Consider the following 24,849-nt stretch of genomic DNA (forward strand, 5'->3'; position numbering starts at 1 on the left):
ATTTCATCATTCTAATCTTGCCGGAAGTACCTAAACATTTTGGGGTATACAAGACGTCCCATATAAATAACATTGCAAAGATTTTTCAGTTCCCCATAAAACTACTTTACGGTTAGAAATTTTCATTTCTGATGATTCACTTAGGTAAAACTAACGAAAACGTACAAGCATACCGAATTTGAAGTTTTTATTCCAATTCTAAGTACCTAAAACATGAGATTATAGGTCGAGAAAAAGTCTCATTTAAATAACATGGGGAAATTCTTCATCCCCTCTTTAGACCCCCTAAAATTAAAAATATTCACTTTTGGCAATTTTCCTGTGGGTTTGCCCCGAAAATCTATAATCGTGTCAAATTTAATCATTGTAGCCTTGCAGGAAGTGCTCAATAATTTGAGGGTGTAAAAGGTGTCCCATATAAATAACATGGGAAAGATTTTTCAGTTCCCTATAGAACCACTCTAAAGTTGGAATTTTTTACTTTTGGCAATTTTTCTGTCGGTTAGTCCTAGAAGGCTACAATCTTGCCAAATTTCATCATTCTAATCTTGCCGGAAGTACCTAAACATTTTGGGGTATAGAAGACGTCCCATATAAATAACATTGCAAAGATTTTTCAGTTCCCCATAAAACTACTTTACGGTTAGAAATTTTCATTTCTGATGATTCACTTAGGTAAAACTAACGAAAACGTACAAGCATACCGAATTTGAAGTTTTTATTCCAATTCTAAGTACCTAAAACATGAGATTATAGGTCGAGAAAAAGTCTCATTTAAATAACATGGGGAAATTCTTCATCCCCTCTTTAGACCCCCTAAAATTAAAAATATTCACTTTTGGCAATTTTCCTGTGGGTTTGCCCCGAAAATCTATAATCGTGTCAAATTTAATCATTGTAGCCTTGCAGGAAGTGCTCAATAATTTGAGGGTGTAAAAGGTGTCCCATATAAATAACATGGGAAAGATTTTTCAGTTCCCTATAGAACCACTCTAAAGTTGGAATTTTTTACTTTTGGCAATTTTTCTGTCGGTTAGTCCTAGAAGGCTACAATCTTGCCAAATTTCATCATTCTAATCTTGCCGGAAGTACCTAAACATTTTGGGGTATAGAAGACGTCCCATATAAATAACATTGCAAAGATTTTTCAGTTCCCCATAAAACTACTTTACGGTTAGAAATTTTCATTTCTGATGATTCACTTAGGTAAAACTAACGAAAACGTACAAGCATACCGAATTTGAAGTTTTTATTCCAATTCTAAGTACCTAAAACATGAGATTATAGGTCGAGAAAAAGTCTCATTTAAATAACATGGGGAAATTCTTCATCCCCTCTTTAGACCCCCTAAAATTAAAAATATTCACTTTTGGCAATTTTCCTGTGGGTTTGTCCCGAAAACCTATAATCATGTCAAATTTAATCATTGTAGCCCTGCAGGAAATTCTCAATAATTTGAGGGTGTAAAAGGTGTCCCATATAAATAACATGGGAAAGATTTTTCAGTTCCCTATAGAACCACTCTAAAGTTGGAATTTTTTACTTTTGGCAATTTTTCTGTCGGTTAGTCCTAGAAGGCTACAATCTTGCCAAATTTCATCATTCTAATCTTGCCGGAAGTACCTAAACATTTTGGGGTATAGAAGACGTCCCATATAAATAACATTGCAAAGATTTTTCAGTTCCCCATAAAACTACTTTACGGTTAGAAATTTTCATTTCTGATGATTCACTTAGGTAAAACTAACGAAAACGTACAAGCATACCGAATTTGAAGTTTTTATTCCAATTCTAAGTACCTAAAACATGAGATTATAGGTCGAGAAAAAGTCTCATTTAAATAACATTGGGAAATTCTTCATCCCCTCCTCAGACCCCATAAAAATTAAAAATATTCACTTTTGGCAATTTTCCTGTGGGTTTGCCCCGAAAATCTATAATCGTGTCAAATTTAATCATTGTAGCCTTGCAGGAAGTGCTCAATAATTTGAGGGTGTAAAAGGTGTCCCATATAAATAACATGGGAAAAATTTTTCAGTTCCCTATAGAACCACTCTAAAGTTGGATTTTTTTACTTTTGGCAATTGTTCTGTCGGTTAGTCATAGAAGGCTACAATCATGCCAAATTTCATCATTCTAATCTTGCCGGAAGTGCCTAAACATTTTGGGGTATAGAAGACGTCCCATATAAATAACATTGCAAAGATTTTTCAGTTCCCCATAAAACTACTTTACGGTTAGAAATTTTCATTTCTGATGATTCATTTAGGTAAAGCTAACGGAAACGTACAAGCATACCGAATTTGAAGTTTTTATTCCAATTCTAAGTACCTAAAACATGAGATTATAGGTCCAGAAAAAATCTCGATTGAATAACATGGGGAAATTCTTCATCCCCTCTTTAGACCCCCTAAAAATTAAAAATATTCACTTTTGGCAATTTTCCTGTGGGTTTATCCCGAAAAGCTATAATCATGTCAAATTTAATCATTGTAGCCCTGCAGGAAGTGCTCAATAATTTGAGGGTGTAAAAGGTGTCCCATATAAATAACATGGGAAAGATTTTTCAGTTCCCTATAAAACCACTCTAAGGTCGCAATTTTTTACTTGTATTGATTTACTTAGGTAGTGCTAACAAAAATGTGAAAGCATACTGAATATCAAGTTTCTATTCCAATTCTAAGTACCTAAAACATGAGATTTCAAGTCCAAAAAAAAGGTCCATTTAAATAACATGGGGAAATTTTTCATTCCCTCTTTAGACTCCCCAAAAATTAAAAATATTCACTTTTGACAATTTTCCTGTGAGTTAGTTCCGGAAAGCTACAATCATGCCAAATTTAATCATTATAGCCCTATAGGAAGTGCTCAATAATTTATGTCAGCTCATGTAGTTTTATATATAGTTAGGATGACGCGCGTCTATTTACTTTATCTCATGGTTCTCCCATATTCACTTTCAAATGATCGGCTAGAGTTGTCTTCTGATTTCATACAATTATACATACTGATCTCAAGATTTTTCACTTCATGATGTAGAGGCAGCGGTTATTCTTGACTCCGTAGCTCACTTTAAGAACAATTCGTCAGGAAAAATAATATATAACTATAACCACATGCACATGACTGGCGATAGTTCGTGTTGGTCCCTTCGCAATTCTCCGCGACGAATCGAGGAAGCGCAGACCAAAATGAAGTCCTCGCTGCTACGCGGTGGTAACTTCAATACTCCGACTCTAGATATCTCTTTCGACTCGACGAAACCCTGCCATCAGTGGCACTCTAGCGGCAGTCCTTCGACGCATCTCTATAGCGACGATGACATTTATCGACAAGTGGGCCACTAGGTGTTGGTGACGTTTACGACATGGAGATTCTTCCTATTAGATACTTTTATGCACTGTTGGAAACTTTATATATTGTAATTATATAAACAGCTTTATCGCTGATGTCCTAATTTAACCCTCAATCAATCAAGCAATTATAGCATTTATTTAAAAAAAAATGTTTATATAATTGAGGAAAGCATGATCTTTACAATATACACATTATAAAGATCAGTATATACGAAAAGCTTTTCAGCAAATATAATTATAAATAAAAAAATATATACATCGTTGAGGCGTTTCGCGTTGTAAGCTTTCTAATTTTATGTTATAATTCGTAATAACATGGTTTCTCAGAAAGTCTGTCTTGAAATCAGGACTACATGGCGTAATAGCATTGAAGACCATGTTCTTTTTAAAATTAGAATTGTATGCACTGGTTATGTGGAGAAAACGCGCTAGCTGTTTACTTTCATGTTTGTCATACTACCACCCTATATGGAGTCTATGGCTGAAGTTCTAATTGACGCATGTATCTCATAGTATTAAAGATTTATGGGGGCCACGATAGCTCAGTGGTAGAGCGTTCACCTCCAATGGATGGGGTCCTTGTTTCGATTCCAGCTCACGCTAAGTGTGCTTTGTGGTTAACAAGCACCGTGTGCCTGTTTTTTTTTCGGGGTTCTTCTGTTTCTTCTCACTTTCTTCACTCCACCATTTCATTCATTTCTCACCACTATCGTCTCCTTTAGCCTAGCCAGCATAATCCTGGGACGTAAAACTTAAAGATTTCATTTCATTTTCATTAAAGATTCACTGTTTAATAACAATATGATCCTTATCTATTTAAGTGAAGTTCTAAATAGTGTAGCTGTGGATAATTATGCTTATTACAATTGAAAGACATGATTGTAATTTAACGTTTGTTATCAGCGCCTACGCTATTGGTTAAAGATTGATCCGACTCACTAGTCTGGCAATATTTAAACCAAATATCCTCAAGAAAACAGGAAAACAAAATTACATGCACGCAAAAATTCATGTTAAATACTTAAACGCTAGCTGCCGTGAACGCGTAACTTCAATTTCGCAACCACTGAACTATTTGAAATATTAATTTTGAGTAATATTAATTTTAATATTACTAAGAAAATTATGTTAGATTGTTATAATATTGATAACTTGAATGTTATAGTATTGCCGTATGATCTGCGCAAGCAGATATATTTTTTTAAATCCTGCAATACACACTTTCTGTTCAAATTCCGTCTAAAGGTATAGTTAATAAGCAAATTCACAGTATTATGTATCCAACATACATACGTAAATTGTGTAGTATAGTTTGTGGCATTGGAATATTTGGTGACAACGTTAGCAGTCAAAATAAGTGAGATAATTTACCAACTGATCAAAGAACATGTTACAGCAAATAAAAGAATCAAATGTTCTCTCTTTTATTGACATCAATCGAGAGTAACGTTTAACTATAGAATTCACGTCTCATGGCAACGTCTGATTTTTTCTCTCTTTCTCCGTTTCATTCCGAGAATTATTGTGTTTGACTTTCTTCTTTTGTCGACAACGTTTTTGTCTTCTTCAATCTCCTCTCACTCATGTCGCTTCGCCGATAACGCCTTTTCTGGTTCTTGTATCCTTATTAGTACGTTCACGCTGTGGTGATTTGTTCCTGGGCTGTATTACATCTTGTGTCAGAGCAGGACGAGAGAGACGAAGCACGTGACAAGAATTTCTGTCGCCGAGAAATAAGAGAGTTAACTGGCAATGTCACGTATGCTGAGTCGTCTGCCAAAGCTTCTTGCACTGGAAAATACTTTTATAGGTGACAAGGGGGTTCCCTGAATTTTTTTGTTGTGTATTATTGACACCGCAGAATTCATATTCTATATTTGATCCTCATATCGTGCAGTTTGACAATTGACTTTTTACTATTGCTTGTTCTTTAAGATCATGCTAAATAGATTTAGTTTATTTAATGGAGAGCTTGTGAGTCTGACTTTCTACGCCCTTACCTCCAAAACAAAAAGAAAATAACTAAAATGGACTTACCTTCCCAGAGAATATTAAATGAGTCTGCCTCCCACTCAACAAAACTAAATCAACAAGCCCTTTGTGAATCGAGTTTAACAACTGGAGGGATTTCTAAAGTTCTCTGTCACCAGCGGCAAGGCCCTTATCGCCGTCACTGCTTGCTGCTCTTGAAACTATGATAAGGTAAACGGCATCCGCATTTGGTTAAGGTCAACCTCATGTTATTTGTTTGAGGTATAACGTGAACATAAACACGATATTAACACTATCATCTGTTAAGGGGTTACAGATAAGAAAAATGTTGGAAACAGTAAGAATATATACTATTTTAAACGAAACTAATAGCAATGCCACGTACGCACCACACGAAACAGTTTGGTTTTTATGTTATCATATTTTTCTTACTATTATTGAAATAAGAAGTGGTAGTAAATTGATGCCACTTTCATTTTAGTAGAGAGATTAAGGTGGAAATGAAATATATTTTTGGAACGCCTAATTGAAAATAGAAAAGTTTCACAATATCTGTTTCTGCTCTATAATATCCAACATTAAAACTGCAAGTAGTTGAATTCTGTCATGTCCTGTTTTTGTATGGAGATTGGAGTGAACGTGGAATATATTATTATAATGTTTAATCGATTGGGAAAACCAATCATCGCTAGGTATCACCGTTTTCACTCAATAACGATCAACGTTAAAACGAGAAGTGGTTAAGTTGTTCCACTTTCACATTTAATACGACAATTAGAGAGGACATGTAATAATTATTGGGACGCTTAATTCATTTAAAACATGCTTCTAATTATCTGTTAACCATTTTTACTCTGTAACGATCAACGTTGAAATCAGATGTGATATATTTCTGACACTTCCGGCTTTAGTAGACAGATTAGACTGGAAACGCATTTAATTATTTATTTATTGAACAAATTCCCAGATACAGCATAACTTTGCCATTTTACACAGGGACATGCTAACAAAAGAAAAAAAGGGACATGCTGTTGCCGGTATACCCGGGGATTTTTATTTTATTTATTTATTTTTTTCAATGCTTTATTGATTATAGAGTTCTACTGCAGTATGCATATGAAAATGTCCTTATAAACAAACAGAATAGGAACAATACTGAAAATTACTATAATTTTATGTCAAAATATGGATACATTATATTTTTAATCTAGAATAATTAAATAAGCGATTGAAGTAAGGAAGATGTCGTAACTACCTCAATTTGTTTAATTGTCTCAGACTGAAGTATCAACATAGTATTTTCATCTTATTACAGCACTTAATGCACTTTATGATCCTGTATGAATCGAAAATACAATTTCTAACCTTGGGATCATTCAAACTTAACGTTTTAACATTCCTTCCCGAATTCTTTCAGATTTCTTTTAGTTCGTGAAATTATCTTAGACACGATACCTCAGTATCGTAATAACATTATAACACGGAATTAAACATATATGAAATAAATTGTTCACATAGTTTTAGGAAAACGCGAACTGCACATTTCACTCACGGTCCTTCTTCATGAACTAACAAGCAGAGAATGACACTCACCCGGGATGTACTTGAACCTGAACCCACAAAATGGGGGTGATGTGTATATATATTTCCTGAAAGCCTGAGTCAAGGTAAGATCAAAACCGGTTATCAAAATTTGGGAGGTCTCATTCATTCAGTTTGGGGCCAGCACTTTACTCATTTTTATTAAAACCTATAAGCGTGTCCGTAAGGTTCGTTGCAACCCCGAAAAATCTGAAACAGCGAGACTCATATGAAAATAGAAAAACAAGTCTTTCATCATTTCAAAAGTAAAACGTATCAAAGTAAACTAAATTGTCCCAGGGTCCCCTACAGGGTCCCAGACGGTGTCCAACTCGAAATTTTTAAATAGAAAGGCAGGCCAACTTGCATATCGTATCAAAGAGTGTGTTAAATGAAAGAAGATAAATCAAGTTTCTACTCCCTACGATAAGCCTGTGCAAAATAGCGGTTGGTCAAAATATCAACACAATCTCCATTGCAAAGTCTATGGGCACTCGTATGAATCTGAAACGGTGGGATAGGTGTAAAAACAAAATCACGAATATATTATTATATCAAATGTATAATGACTCAAATTAAAAAATGATCTAGGGTCCCTCGTAGGTTCCCAGATGGGGTCCAACTGAAAATGTTAAAATGGAAAAGGGGTTCAAGTTGAGTATTTTTGCTAGAAAGTCGGTCGCAGCGACTTCAACAGGTACAGTATTAGTTGCAGCAGGAAATGGAACTTCTCATGTTAGCAGGGAAGAGTATGCGCGATTTCTTCCCAATTTCTCAGGCATTTTCAATTAGCATAGCCACGACATTTTCAAAACGTTTTCTCTTTCCAATTTTTACATAAACAACATCAGCCGTGGCCTTTTCTCTCTCATAAGTCATGCCTTGTCATAGTAAGAGGACGTAAAACTTTGTGGGTGTTACTAATCTGTATATGTTCATGCAATGACAATATGGTTGACATGTTAACAAAATTAATATTCAAGTTCAGTCCCTTGGCATGTGGAACTTTGAGTTGGACCCCGTCTGGTTCAAAATTTCTTTTTTACTTTGATACATTTTGGTTTTATTTTACACCTATCTCACCGTTTGAGATTAATAGGAGTAGCCATAGACTTTTCAATGACGCTCGTGTTGAAAGTTTGACCCACCAGCATTTTCCACAGGTTTATCATCAATAGTCGAGATAAACCTGTTTCTTCTTCTTTCACTTAACATCAGCTTTCATACGATTCTCAACTTGAACCCCTTTCCATTTCAACATTTTGAGTTGGACCCCGAATGGGACCCTACAAGGAACCCTGGAACATTTTTTTTAACTTTGAATCATTATACTTTTGAAATAACAACATATCCGTGTTTTTGTTTTTACACCTATTCCACCGTTTTAGATTCATATGAGTGGCCATAGACTTTGCAATGAAGATTGTCTTGATATTTTGACCAACCGCTATTTTGCACAGGCTTATCGTAGAGAGTCGAGACTTGATTTATCTTCTTTCATTTAACACACTCTTTGATACGATATGCAAGTTGACCCGCCTTTCCATTTAAAAAGTTTGAGTTGGACCCCGTCTGAGACACTGTGGGGGACTCTGGAACAATTTATTTTACTTTGATACGTTGCACTTTTGAAATGATGAAAGATATGTTTTTTCTGTTTTCATATATGTCTCACCTTTTTAGATTTTTCGGGGTTGCAACGGACTTTATGGACATGTTTAAAGATTTTAATAAAAATGAGTAAAGTGCTGCGCCCAAGCGGAATGCATGAGACCACCCCAATTTTGGTAACCGGTTTGGATCTTACCTTAAACCAAGCTTTCAAGAAATATATATATCACCCCAACTTTTGGGTTTTAGGTTCAAGTACATCCCTAGTCAGTGATAAAATAATTAGAGTTCGATCTGTGCATCCGAAGTGTACACATTCTTTGGCTACTGAGTACTCGTTACTTGTTTATCCAAGTGGATAGCTCTTTTGCTCGTCAATGTTACGAAACTTGTTTCGGCGAAAATTTGACTGCGACCTTTTTTCATTCAGTCTAGTGCTCATCTCTTGGTTATTTGTAACCAGTTTTAAGAAATGGTTAGTTTACGAATAAATACAATTGCAATTCACTTGGTTTCTGTTGGTAATCGTCTGACGTCTATTAAAATGCATGAATAGAATGCTGCTATTTTAAGTTAACGCCAGACCATGTACTTTCTATCGAAACCAACTTCAATAGGAAAATATTATATATTATATATTAAAATATAAAATCCGATTACATATGAAAAATTTAGTAATTCTGAAGTAAAATGGTTTATCATTATGCAAACAGTAAATGTGTTTCCGACCTTGATTCTGCTACCAATACCACAAAATTATTTAAATTACGTGTGCACCCTAGTGAAGTCAATAATAGTAAAATCTTTAATGTGCTTTCAAAGTACGGAGAAGTGTTAGCTATAGAAGCCGAATGACACAGACCATTTTTATAAACCTCAAACGGATGTGAAATTAATTCGCATGAACATTAAGTATTCAATCTTTTCCTACGGTACTATCTCAGCTTTAAGATTATAGGTCACTTACAATGAACAAATTAAGTTTAACTATTTTTCAAGACTCATTTCAAACGCATAAGCCGCTCTCTGTCATGCGATCACAAATTACAACTATTTCAATGTGAAAAAGAAAATAGGAATTGCACTTTCGTCTCCCTTTAAAACAGGAATTTTGGAAAATAATGTAATGAGAAGTATATTTCAAATTTTATCTTGTCAACTTGACGGGATCAAGAGATACTTTACTTTTCACATCAATTTTGCATCCCATACTCTAATAGAGTACTCTCTTTTATCAAAGTTGTGATAGAGAGATAGCTCGAGGTAGGTACTAATATGTCACAAAATTCATTTCAAAAATTTCAGCCCGTCATGCGATCACAAGCAACAGATAATATCGTTTTCAATGTGGAGAAAAAATAATAGAAAATATATATTTCTTCTCAAAACGGAAATTTAAAAAAATGCTGGAACACATATCCTCTTATTTTTAATGTGGAATTTAAATGACGAGTATAATCTAAACTTTGAGTGGTACTCTATTCTAGAATGCCCATTATTTTCCTTAGCATATTATGTTAGGAACATTCCATTCTTAAGCATTGCTTACGTAAGAAAGGAGCTTCCTATCGAAATCGTGTGCCAATTTTCAGTGAATCACTTTCACTCTTCCAAACGATCGTACATATGGTTCTTCTTCTCCTTCCAGGAGCTAAATTTTCGAAAACGCTGGAACAATGTTACTTTTATTAAGAGTTCATATAATGAATTTCACACCTGCAATTTGAGCGAATCCTAACAGAAAATATTTTCTGAACAAATAATGAGAAATTTTAATACATGGTGGGCTAGTCAACCTCCTTCTTTTTACTAAGACGCGTATGTCCTAAAAATGTGTGTGAAGACGTGAGTAGGCTGTGACTTGATCTTCTAACAGCATCCAGTTGAGTGACAATTCATCATTTGGATCAGTGAATAATTCGGTTTACCTGAGAAAGCTTTTGACTTAAATGATGAATGCTATGTAACTCATATTCCATCGACATTTTAGTTCTTCTGTTCTTCAAAGGAAAGTCATAGTGGTTGAGTTCACAACTTTGAGAAAATAGGTCAATCAACACAAGGAAGAGGTAGTAGTGCGAAAAGTGTTAGGTAGGACACCCAATAATGTGGAGGCTGAACGACTTGCGATGACAAGAAGCCTTTAAGATCTAAATGACTGTAAAGTGAACTACCTTTTACATGCACTTATATTCAAAACGTAAACCGGTAAGTTAACTGTTTTGGCAGGTAGTCTAGTTTCCACTTGTTGCAATAAATTAAGAAAACAAAATTCCAGTTTGTTTCTATAATGATTAAATATAGTTATTTGCTTATACTTACTTCTGAGAATTACCAGAATTACTGCCTTAAGCCTTTCAAGTATGATCGATTAGGTTCCTTGACGAACACCTTATCTGGGTTCCTTATCTGGGAAACGAAGGATCCACCCTGAGACCTATATCTTAGATACCATCCAGGCATTTGACTGGTGAAAATGAAGAAAACTCAGGAAAAACTTCACTCAGAATAACTAGACTTATAAAGCTGTTACACTTTTTTGACCGTGTGTATCCACCAATAAACGAACCCTGGACCGCTCTCATTTCAATATGATTATTTGCTTAAATTGGAGACGAATTATTTGGTTTACAAACTCTTAAACTAAAATAAGAGAATATATACTTCAGTGTTTTCAAAAATTCTTCTTCTAAGGATAAAAAGAGCAAATTTCTATATTGAAATTTCTCTTTATTTATTCAGAAAGTACCTACACAATATTTTATATAAATTTAAGCGTTCTTAAAATTGCTGTTCCTAAGAGATAAAACTGATGTCAATTCTATAACAACTAAGTTTCTCTTCCTCTAATGACAAAGTGCCAATCTGAAAATTCTTAATTTCGAATTTAACTGTAAATTCGCTTTATAAATTCTTAATTAAAAATAAGAAATTTTTCGTTTCAGCAGTTTTGAAAACTCCGCTCCTAATAGGAAAAGAGGGATATTTCTGCAATATTAACATTTTACTTTAATTATTTACAAAGTGTCACATACGCGGATTTGCTTAAGTTACAGTCTTGAAATTCGGTACATAAATTCTTACAAATAAGGAGAACGAGAGATATTAGTATAGAATCATTAGTTTTCAGCGCCACTAAGTTAATTGAATGGTAGCCCTGAAGTCCAAAATCAGATTCCAGTGGTTGTAAGCTCCACTTATCACATGAGGAGGAAAGAGTGCAAGGCTGTAACAGCTGAATTAAATGCCAGGCACCCAGATCGACATCTTCTGTCCAATGTTAATGTCGCCCAACTATTCCAGAAGTTCATGGATACTGGTTCCATAGCAGATAAACCCAGGCATGCAAGACCCACGACCGAAACAGATGAAGCCACATCAGTAACAGTGCTGGCATCATTTGCTACGTCACCACACCAGAGTACCCGTTGTCTGTCCATGGAATATGGTGTCAGACGTATCTTACAGAAAAGCAAGTGGCATCCGTACAAATTGCAACTTCAACATCATCTATCTGAAGATGGCCCTGATCGTCATGTGTAATTTTGCGACTGGGCCCTTGTACAGCTGCAAACGGATCCCACATTCCACACTCAAATTTTATTTTCCGATGAGGCTAATTTTTATGTCACTGCGAAGTGAATAAGCAAAACTGTCGCTATTGGTCCCCGAGAAATCCTCAGTGGGTTGACCCTTGCAAAATGGTAGGTACAGGCAAGTTAATGGTATGGTGTGGTCTATGGGATACCTCCCTTCCATATTGTCCGAGGACGGCACATTTCCACTCTTTTTCCATGTTACAGATTACAGGTCCGTACCTATCTGGATGAACAATTTCCTGGACGTAAGATTGGGCACCGTGGTCCCATTGAATAGCCAGCACGATCACCAAATCTGTCGATCTTGAATTTTTATCTGTGGGGTCATCTGAAGGCAAAGGAATACGCCGAAAAGATCCGGGATCTTGAACACCTGGAAGAACGCATATTTATTGCCTGTGCCGATATTTCACCAGAAAACTCTTTTGAGGGTCCGGGACAATTGGGTTGAACGACGTACCTTGTGCATAACTGGGAATGGGGCCACGTAGAGCACGTGCTCCGCCATGCGTGACAGGTATAATTAGCAATTTGAAATGCCTGTAACTTTTGAACAAATTAAGATATCAACAAACCGATTTCACCATTGTGTTTGTCTTTAAATTCTAGCCTAAGATGATGTGGTGCATGACCATGCTCCCATTTGAAAATCTTGACGTGAATTCAAGATGTCGGCTTTCAAAATGGCCTCCATCCGCCATCTTGGTCACCATCACAATCCGACTTCCCCTTGGCGTACTATGTTACTACATGGTTGTTGTTCACTATTTTCCACGAACACGGATTTTACAAGGGGTTGTAAGGGACTTATGGCTCACCCTGTAGGTCTAACTTCCATTAAAGTCTTAGGATGGTAGTAGAAAGAGATTGATATCACTAAAAATATGCTTTTGTATCATTTCAGGTCCAAATATGATAAAAGAAAAACTAGATTGAAATATACAATTTTAAGCACAATAAAAACAGCATTCGTGTGTTTAGAAGAGCCCGAAATGCACAGATACATATTTAAGATCCAAGAACAAAAACATGGCATATCATAGAAATCTTATCCTTAATAATAACACCTATACAAATAATAATTTCATTGTTCTGGATAGCAACGAACTATAAATTCCCTAGTAACAATTTCCGGCAACATTAGCCATATCAATACATCACGTAATATTGTGTCCATAGTTTTCTTTTATCTTCAACCTGTCCGGTTGTATAACTTATTATTTTATTAACCAAAGATGGCAAGCCTTTTATCTCACTCGGTTGAGTAGATTTTGAGTTTAACGTCCCTTTCAATGGCGAGGCTATATGAAACGGGACCTACTGGTTAACGTAGTATCCGAACCACATGAGCTCCCGCCGTAAATCGAATCCGAGTCTCCAACGCTATGCTAATCGCTACCCACGAAGGAGCTCTTAATCTCACTCGGATTGTTAGAATTGCTACTGGGACTTTTAGAGGTAGTACACAGTAGTGAAATACTGAACGCAAAACGTATCTCTCTTCCACCGTTTTTCAACATTTTTTTTCATAGAAATGTCCCACTCTTGCTTTTGAATTTTGCGCTTCTTTCGAACGAGATCCTGCCTGAAGAACGTGAAGATGATTTGGCCATAAATGTTTCTTTAAGCATAATAAGTTAAAAAAAATGTGTGGTCAATACAACAGGCGTGTTCGTATAGAGAACTTTTCGGATGATTTTTTTTTGAAAACGACTGTCAATTTTCGATTTTACCCATATTACGTACATAAATGTTTCATTACTTACCGACAGAGATCCTTCGTAGCTAAGCGGTTAGCGTACGCGCCTATGGCATGGGTACCTGGGTTCCATTCACGGCGGGATCTCATGTGGTTCGGATTCGACATTAATCAGTAGGTCCACGTCTCATATACCCTCACTGCTGAACAAGACGTTACACTCAAGATCACTTCACTGCATTAGTTAATGACAATGTAACTCATTTGTCACAAAAAGTTCACATGGGGTAGTTTACTCTTGGGTAGATTTTTAGAACGATTTTCTGAGAAATGATTTAAGCTTCTTTGCTCATACTCAACAGTAAAGTAGATTTGATTTTGAGTTTAACGTCCCTTTCAGCAGCGAGGCTATATGAGGCGGGACCTACTGATTAACGTGGAATCTGAATCACATGTGCTGCAGCCGAGAATCGAACCCGGGTCTCCCACGCAAAAGGAGCATATGCTAACCGCTTATCTAGGAAGGAATTCTTCATACTCAATAAATAAATAGCCTATTGTATAAATAATCTCATAATATGTATACTTCATTTGAAAAAATAAAAAAAATAATAGGAGGTGGTTTACTCTTGAAGTGAGATTTCTCTGGAAGGATTTTCTGAAAAACTTAAAAGCAAATTTTGTTCATATTTCATAAATAAATATTCATTAATAAGATAGCAATAAGCCATAACTCATTTGTCCTGAAAAATATCAAGAGTGGTAACTTTTACAAGAGTGGAGTGGGTTGCTTTCTCTTCGGAAGATTTTCTCAAAATCGATTCATATCATTATGTTTATATTTCGTAAATAAATATTTCATTAACAATCCTATAATGAAGCATTATTCATTTCTCATGAAAATAACTACGAAGGATATTCCGTAAAAAAAAAATTCATTAATAACCCTAATAAGAAGTATAAGCTATTATTTATGAAAAGATCCACAAGTGATAATTTGCTCTTCGGACGAAGTTGACCACAAACGCATTATAAATTTCTTGGACTTCGCAAATAATATTTGTAAATTATAGTATAACGTGATTTAGTTTAATGTGATGATTACAACATAACATGAGTGAATACATTTAGTGCTGCAGCCAGTCCATTTAAGTTAAGAATGCCTCCTATCTATCTAATTAACTGTTATTTGCTGTAATTAAAAAATCACTTCTAAATAATATTATATGTTTATGCATTGACAACTGGCGAAGTGTGACTGGACTTAATAGCGAGTACGGAAGTAACTAAAAAAATCCATGTTCGCTACTGAAGGCTTCATTCGCGAAAGTGTGTACAACAATTATGACGTTATACACACAGAAAATCATGAGGAATATTGCGGTGGAAAAGAACTTCCAAATATTTCAAACAATTACGAGAAGTTAAAGAAACTGAACGAAAAGATATTGGAATGTGCAACTAAAGATAATTACGATAAACAAGAGCTGATAAAGGAAGCAAAACAACCAAATACATGTTCATCAACGTGTCACCGTGCTAAAAGTACGGCAGAAACAGAGCAGGGCAAGTATTTAGGACCAAGATCAAAGGAACTAGCGGTGTTACAAACTCTTAAAGAAACTTTAAATTACCGGAAATTGAAATTAAAATTTTATAAAGTACTCGAGAAATTAGTTTTGGTTTTGGTCTCAATTCGTACGAACAGATGAAGATTAAAGAACCGTCCATGTATCTAAGTTGCAATATCTCATTCAAGTTATTTTATTGGGTGCAAGGACACGTCAAATCGTTGAGAGGTTCTCCTTGTATGAACAAAACTACCCCAAGGTTATTACAGGACAGAAAAGATAATTCAGTCGCGAGGATATATTAGAGAATGTTTATGTTCGTGAACTTTAGACGTTGTTGCTTCATAATTAAGTAAAAGTAATACATTTGACAGTCAGTTAGTCAATTACCTCTTTGTGACATATCACTTGCAATGGAATAATGTTCGAAAGCATTTAATAATGGGAAAGTCGACAGCGCGTAACATTCTCAACCGAAACATGCCGTTGAAAATGCATACACTAACAATGAATACCGGAAAATTTTTAGAAAACGTAATGAAAGTAAGAGGGTGACATTTAGAAAAGAATGTCAGAGTGATCATTATTATGGGGTCAGAGCGATCTTATACGTATCTGTTGAAATTTATCTCATAGAGAAATAATCTATTAGATGTTATGGAAAGAAACTGTAGCATAGACTCTTTTCGGAAGTATATTTTCATTGCTACGCGAACATGAATATTCCTGAGTTAAGCTGAGTAAACTTGGTGTTATTATGCTTGGAGTTTGAAGCGTTGAACCAGAACATATCTGCAATACCGTGACATCACTCATAGATGGTCATGGGTTTAAAATGTTGCGGAAAATGAGTATAGGAATTTACAATTAAAAACGTGGTTTAATTGAAATTTTAGCAGAAGATAATTTGCCGGTAAGCTTTTTTTAAGAGCAAGAATGATTATCCCATTTTGAGGGAAGAAAATTATTACGAAATATATGAGAGGGTTTGAAGAAGTGAGAAGAGGAAGTCATCATAGAAAATGTCCAGTAGGAGAACTACAGGATGGGCAGAAAGTCCTTTTAAACTTGTGTTTGTTTTATTCTTACATTAATAATATACCAAGTTATTTATTGAAAATGTCCGCATCTATTCTTCCATTATATCTGCATGGCTTGATATGCCTCCATGTACTCCTACTCATCCACTTTAACTCCTGAAGTGTCATCAGCTGGAAGCCTTCAAGGACACTTGCCCGTAGAGCATCATTGTCCACGTACAGCTTCTTCCTGACGTATGACTCGATGATACGTTACAGAGCATTGTCTGATGTCGTAAGGTCGGGACTTCGAGGCTTCTAAGAATAAGTGGCTGGTGACTTTGGAAACCCATATCCTATCCACCAGCCAGGGGAAAGTGCGTTCAGGAGTTCACTAATAACAGCTGCAAAGTGGGCGGAAGCTCCATCGTGTTGGTAAACAACTGTGATTCTGATAGATTTTTGAGCTGTCGAAGAAGTCAGTCATTCAACAACTCCGGATAATTAATCTGGATCAAGGAACATTCAAAGAAGGACCTGCTGAAGATGCGTTGTTCAGTAATTGCTGCCCAAAGCATTAAATGTGGAGGATTGCTCTGAATTTCTTGATTAAAATATCAGTTCTTCCTCGCCCTGTGAAGACTTTCGTATCCGCGAATTCCGATAAATAAGATAAAATTCATAAGATAAAATGACACACTTCCGAGCAGGAGTTTTTCGATAAGGCCCCTAACAAGATCTTGTATACTTCCTGGTGGCAGTTTAAGTCATTGTCAGTTAGTTCATTGTTGGCCATTAGCCGGAATACGTGGAAACCTGAGTCTATTTTCATGTGTAGGTCCATTCTGATCATTGTAATTCCAAGTAAAGCAGAACGCTTTCTGGTAGAGTGAACGCATTACTGATGCACTAACGTTTGCACATGTTTCCTTTTAGGTTGATGGAGGACCAGAACAAGGAACAACTGAAACAGTTCCAGGCGAAAAGCTTTCTTCTCGCACGTGATCAAAATCTCGACAACTTAGTGGGTCCTTTCTGAACCTTTTAGAAAGCTATCCATCGCTTGTATCATATTTTCATTTTTGTACTTCTGTTCAGGGATCTACAGAGTTGCCACTAAGCGTTCCTCACTGTTATCTGCTATTATTCACCAAACACGAAAGGCAAGACAACGAACTGGCCAATGCACAAGCTTTATTCTTCTCCACCGTGGGCAGTTACATGACAATTCACCTGAAGAGTTCTGTTGGCGTATCAGTGATCAGGATGGAAGGTTAAACTTAAATTTTTTAACATCTTACTTTGTTACATGTAACTATTTAGTTCGGATGTAAATTAAACTCTGCCCACCTTCATAGAAAAAAGGATACTACTTGTCCCACTATTGAGATCCATAGCTTAATTTTTCAAACGGTTATATTTATAGTACTGCGTTACATAGTGGGTGGAGAATATAAAGCAAAGCATAACGCACATTTTAATAATATTTTTTTACTAAGGAAAAACACACTTATTTATAACACGTTTTATAATTTTAACAAAACTTGTATTTGTAAACAACTACAATTACTTTTAATTAACAAGGGAAAATGTTTTTATCAGGTAGTATCTGTATCAGTTCATCATCATAAATGGTTTATCAAGCGAGGTTTAGCCATTTTTCGTTCAAAGGAGAGGTCATACACTTTTTCTGGTGGACTGGACATACCCAGTTGATAAGTACTTTTCGCATGTCTTCCTTGTTGCTTTGTTTTGAGTTCTACCACAGAGAACAATCTTCCGATGCTTGAATGTCTGTCGAGGTGGTAGAGGTCCTTCTACGATACCGAGCAAAAGATGTTCTCTACGTTTGATCTCCTTAGAAATACATTCCATAGCGATACGTGGTTATATTGAATCGAGAGTCAAAGTCCTCAAAAACTAACTGCTGGTTTGCCTTGTAAATATTTACAGCATTTATGACATTATTGACATGAAAATAAAAGTTTGTGGCCATCTACAAGAGTTTCTCCCCACATCGTACTGCCGGCAGATTTTGTCCAAAATATCTACGTCATGTTTGGTGTGGTTGTAGGTAGTTATTATGGCTGTTGTTTTGTCATCACCAGTGTCTGCATCAATTTCATCTGTGTAGTGCATAGTAGATATTACACAAACTGGCTTGTTTCTCTCTGGCACATATGACACAAGCATGCAGTTCTCTTGATAACCTAACATACTAGATTTTGGTTCTCTTTCTTCATCAGCAAGGAAGCAAGCAGGAATTTCAGGGCTGTCCTTTCAACAAATGGCAGTTTTTTCTCTTTCAACAGAGCCTGAGATATGGGATGAGAGACGAAAATGTTGTCAGCTGTCATATATGTTCTACAATACAATACCGGATACCTGTTCTACAATACGAAGCACAAGGTCCTTCGTTTTGTTGCTAACCACATACGGTCCAGCAGACTGTTTACCGACATATACCGGTACTTCTAAGTTGGTAGTATAAAGTTAAATGCAGACACAATGGCATAAACATTCATGCCAAATTTTGCTCGCTTTGTAGGCACGTATATGCGGAAAGGGCATCTGCCACGGAAAGCCACAAGTTGCTTATCAATCGACAAATAGTCAGTAGGCCTAAATGACTTCTTTGATTTGGAAACAAATTTGTCAAATATTTGTATCATAGCGGCCAACTTGTTTTGTGATCGACGCACGACTCTGTCACGAAATTCATCAAATCGCATGCATCGTAACAAAAATCTCAATATATGTTCACTCATGGTGACATAAACTGCATCACATCCTGTTCCCATACTGTTATCCCATATATCGAAAATATTTCGCCTCCCACATCTTAGCAACTCAATTAGGTATAAGATTCCCAACAACGATCTAATTTCCAACTTATCTGTTAGTTTTGCATCTCTTTCTCTTCCGAAGTTGTGTTTTGTTTTGCCAATGTATGTATTAGTAGAGTGAATAATACGTTTAATCATTTTATTGCCAATCATGCAAACAAATGTCTCAAAAAGTGTACGAGCATTTTTAGCTTCACCCTGAGGGACAGGTGCGTGAAAAGAAGGTATTATACTGATACATACAGTTCTAAAAGTACGTGGAAACTGAGGCTTGAAATAACAGAGGGTTGGCTCTCTTTTCTTACCTTTTTCCCTACCTATGTAAAACGCACGTAAATCAAGATTAGGTAGTTGAAGTTCTCCTGTAGGTCTTGCTTCTACTGGAATATCTTCCTCTGCTACTTCTGCAGGTAGTGCAAGTTCTGCTACAGCCTCTGCTTCTTCGTTTTGTAGATCTCCATTACTGTCGAATTTATAAGAAATTTTGTATCAATCAAGAGGTTTTCCTTTATTTCGCCCTGGTCTTCTATATCAACAATGCTTTCACAGTCACTCTCTGCTTCATTCACTACTTACGTATCTGTTCAAGGTCTCGTTCCGACATTTTAAACACAAACCATACTCAACATATAGAAAACAAACACAATTATACCAAAAACCAAGATGGGTCAAGCGTTAAAAAAATGTAGTCCGTGTTTTTGGCGTGAATAATAGTATCCAAGTACAAAAACAATCACAGGGTAAACACAATTTTGACAGCAGGAAAGCTGTGACAGCAATGGTCTGTTCCACATGATGTGGGAGGAAAGTAGATGGATGCTCAAGGTCAAGCTTTCTCCCAACCGCTTGTGGCAACAAAAGATATACCTCTAGATCACAATAGTGATCCGCGCGACCACTGAAGTGTTAAGCGAGCTCTACGCACGTGTAACTAACGAGAAAGCAATTACCTTAAGAAAGTAATTTTGAAGTTGCTTAGTAGTTTTTTTTTATTTGGAGAGTTGCGTCTCTAGTGTGAAGAACGAGGACGAAAGCAGTTTTAGAAACACCACAGACTTAATAGCAGAAGCTAAGTTCGAGTTCCGACGGTGGAAGCATACCTCCTTAGGATATACATTGGAAGAAAATCGAGCTCTTGTATTAAGGCTACAATTGGAAACTAGTTGTGATATGTCGCAGTTACAGCGTGAATGTTTCGCAGGAATAAAACCTTAAGCTTTGATGAAGAGAATAATTTTCATGTTCGTAAACAAAGTATTTGGTGCTATTGGTATAAATTATCCAGTAACACTTGGCGTAAAAAATCTTTACAAAATGATATGGTCTTAGAAAGTAAACTGGGACAAAAGAGCAACGAAGGGGATTTTTAAGAAATTCTTACATTCGATCGAAGAACTGCATTATTTGAGAAGTCTTGTCTTTCTTAAATGGGTTGCAGAAGATTGTGAAGATTGGGGCCTACATGTGTTCTGCGACGATGGAGGAAAATCATATGCCATAGTATTCTTCATCAGAACTGTGAAGAAAGAATATGCTATGCGCCATTAATATAGCCGAAATCTGAGGTTGCTCGAATGAAGAAGTTAACCGTTTCTCGTCTGAAATTATTGTCGGATACTATTGGCGCAAAGCTGACAACTACGGTTAAAGAAGCATTGGTTGTTGAGATCATATCAATTTACTTTTGATCAAACTCAATCGTCGTTCTTTCATGGAATAAGCAAGTTATAACTTGGAGAAACTTTACCTGGCACAGAGTAGAAAAAGAAAAGAAAGAAAGAAAACTAAACAAGAAGGAGTGTTGGAGATAAGTTCCGGAAACTGTGGATCTAGCTGATATGACATCATAAATATATTCACCTGAACAGGTCATTTAGATGATAAGATTGTAGGAGAGGCCAGCATGGGTAAAAAACAATCAACCGAAGAAGAATCGAAACAAAAGTACATTCACAAAGAGGAAGTCATTACTGAGGGAGAACTATAACTATTATATTAGCAAAACTAATCTCTTCACTTCTCGAAATATGAATAGATAATTTGTATGATATGTTTCATTCAGAGATTCATCTTCAATTGTAATTCAGAGAAACTAAGAAGAGAATTATTGGTAGAAAAAGTGACGGCTGCTGAGAACACAGCTATTCGAGATGCTCAATGATTATCATAGAACGTAAAGGATACAAAATATTAACGTCACTGTGTCCATTTAAAATTAATGACCAGATTATGAGACTGATGAGAAAGATTGTAGAGCTTTAATTTTCAGAAGTATTACGGTATCCTGCTGTATTACCCAATACACATCCACAAGTTGAGAGGTTGATCCATGATAATAAACAGACGGAAACACGTCACGTTGAAGTACAAGGTTTGCTAAGTCTTCTTAGAGAACAATTTAGATTTTTCAAAGGAAGAGAAATCGTTCTGTCTATAGTGGAGAGGTGTATTGTCTGTCAAATATACTGTATAGTGTCAAGAAGAGGGAAACTCTTCCTTAGACCTTGCCAGAATATAGAGTTTAAGATCCTGAAGTAACAGGATTGACTATGGTAAGTCCAGTAATACTACGAGATGACTAATAAGCTTCAATTTACATATTCACATGCGCTTTGTATAGAACAATACATGAAGAACTGACATCTGCATTATCAATTTGTGATTTCCTCAAGACTTTTCGATGGTTCGTATTACGAAGACGATGTCCATCAAAATCTTTAGCGATAATGATTCCAATTTTGTTCGTGCAGAAAGCTTATTCGGCAAACTTGAGTGAAAGAAGGTGGTTCAAAATTCTTAAAACACCTTAATAAAGGTACACGCTGCAAAATATAACCAAGATGTAAGAAAATGTTCCTGAATACATCATAATGACGTCCGCCCCTTGCAATTTACGTAATTGACTTAAATGGAAACCAAGGCTTTTGATATTCCACTTTAATTGCATATTTCTCTAGAAATTGAATGGCATTATAATTTTTGCTAGAGCACTATGCGTTACGAAATTGTGATTACTTCTGTAGATCCTGTAGCCTCAAGGATTATGTAACGGAGATTGAAGAATATTCAGAGCTTCCGTAAAACGTTTGGAAAGGAAAATTTAGTAGATTTGGTCCAGCATTAAAAGCCCAAACGAGGTTGTAGCTATATAAAAATAGCATTAGTGAGAAATGATAAATTGAGGTGTTTCGAGCAGTCTCCAGCGCACGCTGCGAAACTTGTCCTCGACAGAGACGGTCAAGTTAAACTAGTGAAACTGAATACTGGCTCCTGTATAAAAATGAAATAACTTCAACGTACCTTACTTTTCGAGCTTAAGTCGGAACTATATTATAACTAAAGAATAGTTGATGGTGTTATTTACATTTACATTATTGAAAATCAGTTCTAGCAAAATTGTACTCGGTTTTTGTTCAGTTGTTAGACAAAAAAGTTGTTTGATCTGTTGTCGTGCAATGTCTGCTTGCATATGCTTTTCTAGTTGATTCTGCTAGCTGCAAATTGCTGTAGGAAAGCATCCAATATAATTATCTGGTATGATTATCCGTCCATAATAATTACTTGGTTACTTACTAACAAGCACATTAAAATACTTTATGTTTTTGTGCATACCATAATAACCTAAGAAAATAGCTAAATTATATTTTAAGATTAAACATGTCCTTCAATATATTTGCCGATTTTGCATGTAATCGAGTTTCAACTGCAGATCATACTTTCGATTCTTATTTCATGGAAACATGTTGAATATGACGAGAACTTGTTTTTTCCAATGCAATCATGCCCAAATACATATATACTAAATTTATTTAAAATTAACGTATAAGTTAAATAAATAAGTACATAATTAAAACAAGATAAGCTGGGAAAAAACCGATAAGGGTAATTTCACTAATGTAGCAGCTCGAATCTACCTATTTTTACTAATACCAATGGAACTGCTCTATGAATAATACATTTTCATCGGCGTAGAAAATTATCGTTTTACAATGCCTTGTTTTCCTATTTTCTTCTCTGTTTTTATGTGATTTTAGTTATTCTATCCAACCTTATCTGAAAATTTATTTCAATTTATAAAACGTGGCTAACATTTACCGTAATAAAACCTTTTTGTGATAATAATCTTTGTGATTTCGTGTCTGTATGCTCATTGTTCATTTTTCTTTCATTTCGAGTGTGAAAGAAAATGAGGGAAATATTTCGTATGACTCTTGATTATTTGAACCATTCAAAATTAGTGCAACTCAAAGTTAGTGCAATATTGTTATTGGCAACAGTAACATCTTACACGCATTAGGCTAACATATGAAGCACGGACTGCTATATGAATAAAGCTTAGAGATAGCCCTGGAAAGTAAGATTGAAATAGATAGTAGACAATTGCCACTGTTTTGCCTACAGAATACTTTGCTTTACCTACTATACTCGACGAATAGTAACACAATTATGATAATCAAATGTTTGTTTAATTGAAAATGTTTCGCTAGTAAGTTTCTTCAAAAAGGCATTTCCGATTATTTTTGAGAATTATAATTCTTGATAATAGCTACACTATTCTAAACTATTTAATATATATATATATATATATATATATATATATATATATATATATATATAGGTCATATTTATTCTGTTAAAGGAACTATTTTACTTCTGCAAAAAGTTTTGTTGTAAGGCCTCAATAGCGAGCATGATTTTCATATTTCCATGTTTTACTAATTTATGAAATTTTAAGAGGTTGTTATTTATATGTTCCGAAACGTTATGTTCGAATTTTCCTTTATTAAATACGTTTTCTGAAACGAGGAAGCTTACTACAAAACTAGTTCAGTAACTGAAATTATCGAAACTTTCTCCAAGTATTAAAGTCAATCTCCTACCATATCAATCTTCTGTCTGTATTTGGTGTAATTATTTTTAAACAAGAATGTTTTATTTACTTATTTAGTATACATGAAATATTGATATGCGATGTAACAGTTGTTACACTTCAGATCTATTATTTTTATATATAGAAAGTGCAAACATTGATCCAGTATAAGTAAACACCGTAAAACTGATCTTGTATATAATTATATACAGCTAGTATTTTAGAGTGTGTTTTCGCAATACATTAGCAATTAGAAACTTGTTACTTCTGCAGAAGGACTATATGATTGTTTTCTAATGAGTATCTGCCCAATGTATTAATAAGTGCATGTGCAGACACGTGAATAACTCATCCATATGTATTTCGGGCTCTATATTTCCTATGTAAACATCATACTCTAGTAATATTCAAACAGTTGAGTGAACAGCCCTTGTTGGAACAGCAAATCAATGTTGTGCGGTAATATATAGACTAGTTTTTTTGTAATCTTTTCCGAACCGAAGCTTTGTTAAACAAGAGCGTTTGTGTAGTACATAACGAAACATTTGCTGGCGTTTCCATTTGAAATAGAACCTTCTATTTGTGAGCATGAGTTTCAGAGGTAGATGGACAATATTATATGTAAAATAGTTGAAAAGTAACGAGAACGTAAACCTAGAGAGATAAGCAAAATGAATGCATGTAAGTTTAATATAAGCCTACGTC

Source organism: Thermobia domestica, chromosome 2, assembly GCF_964235325.1.
Source record: "Thermobia domestica chromosome 2, izTheDome1.hap1.1, whole genome shotgun sequence".
Classification (NCBI taxonomy): Eukaryota; Metazoa; Arthropoda; class Insecta; order Zygentoma; family Lepismatidae; genus Thermobia; species Thermobia domestica.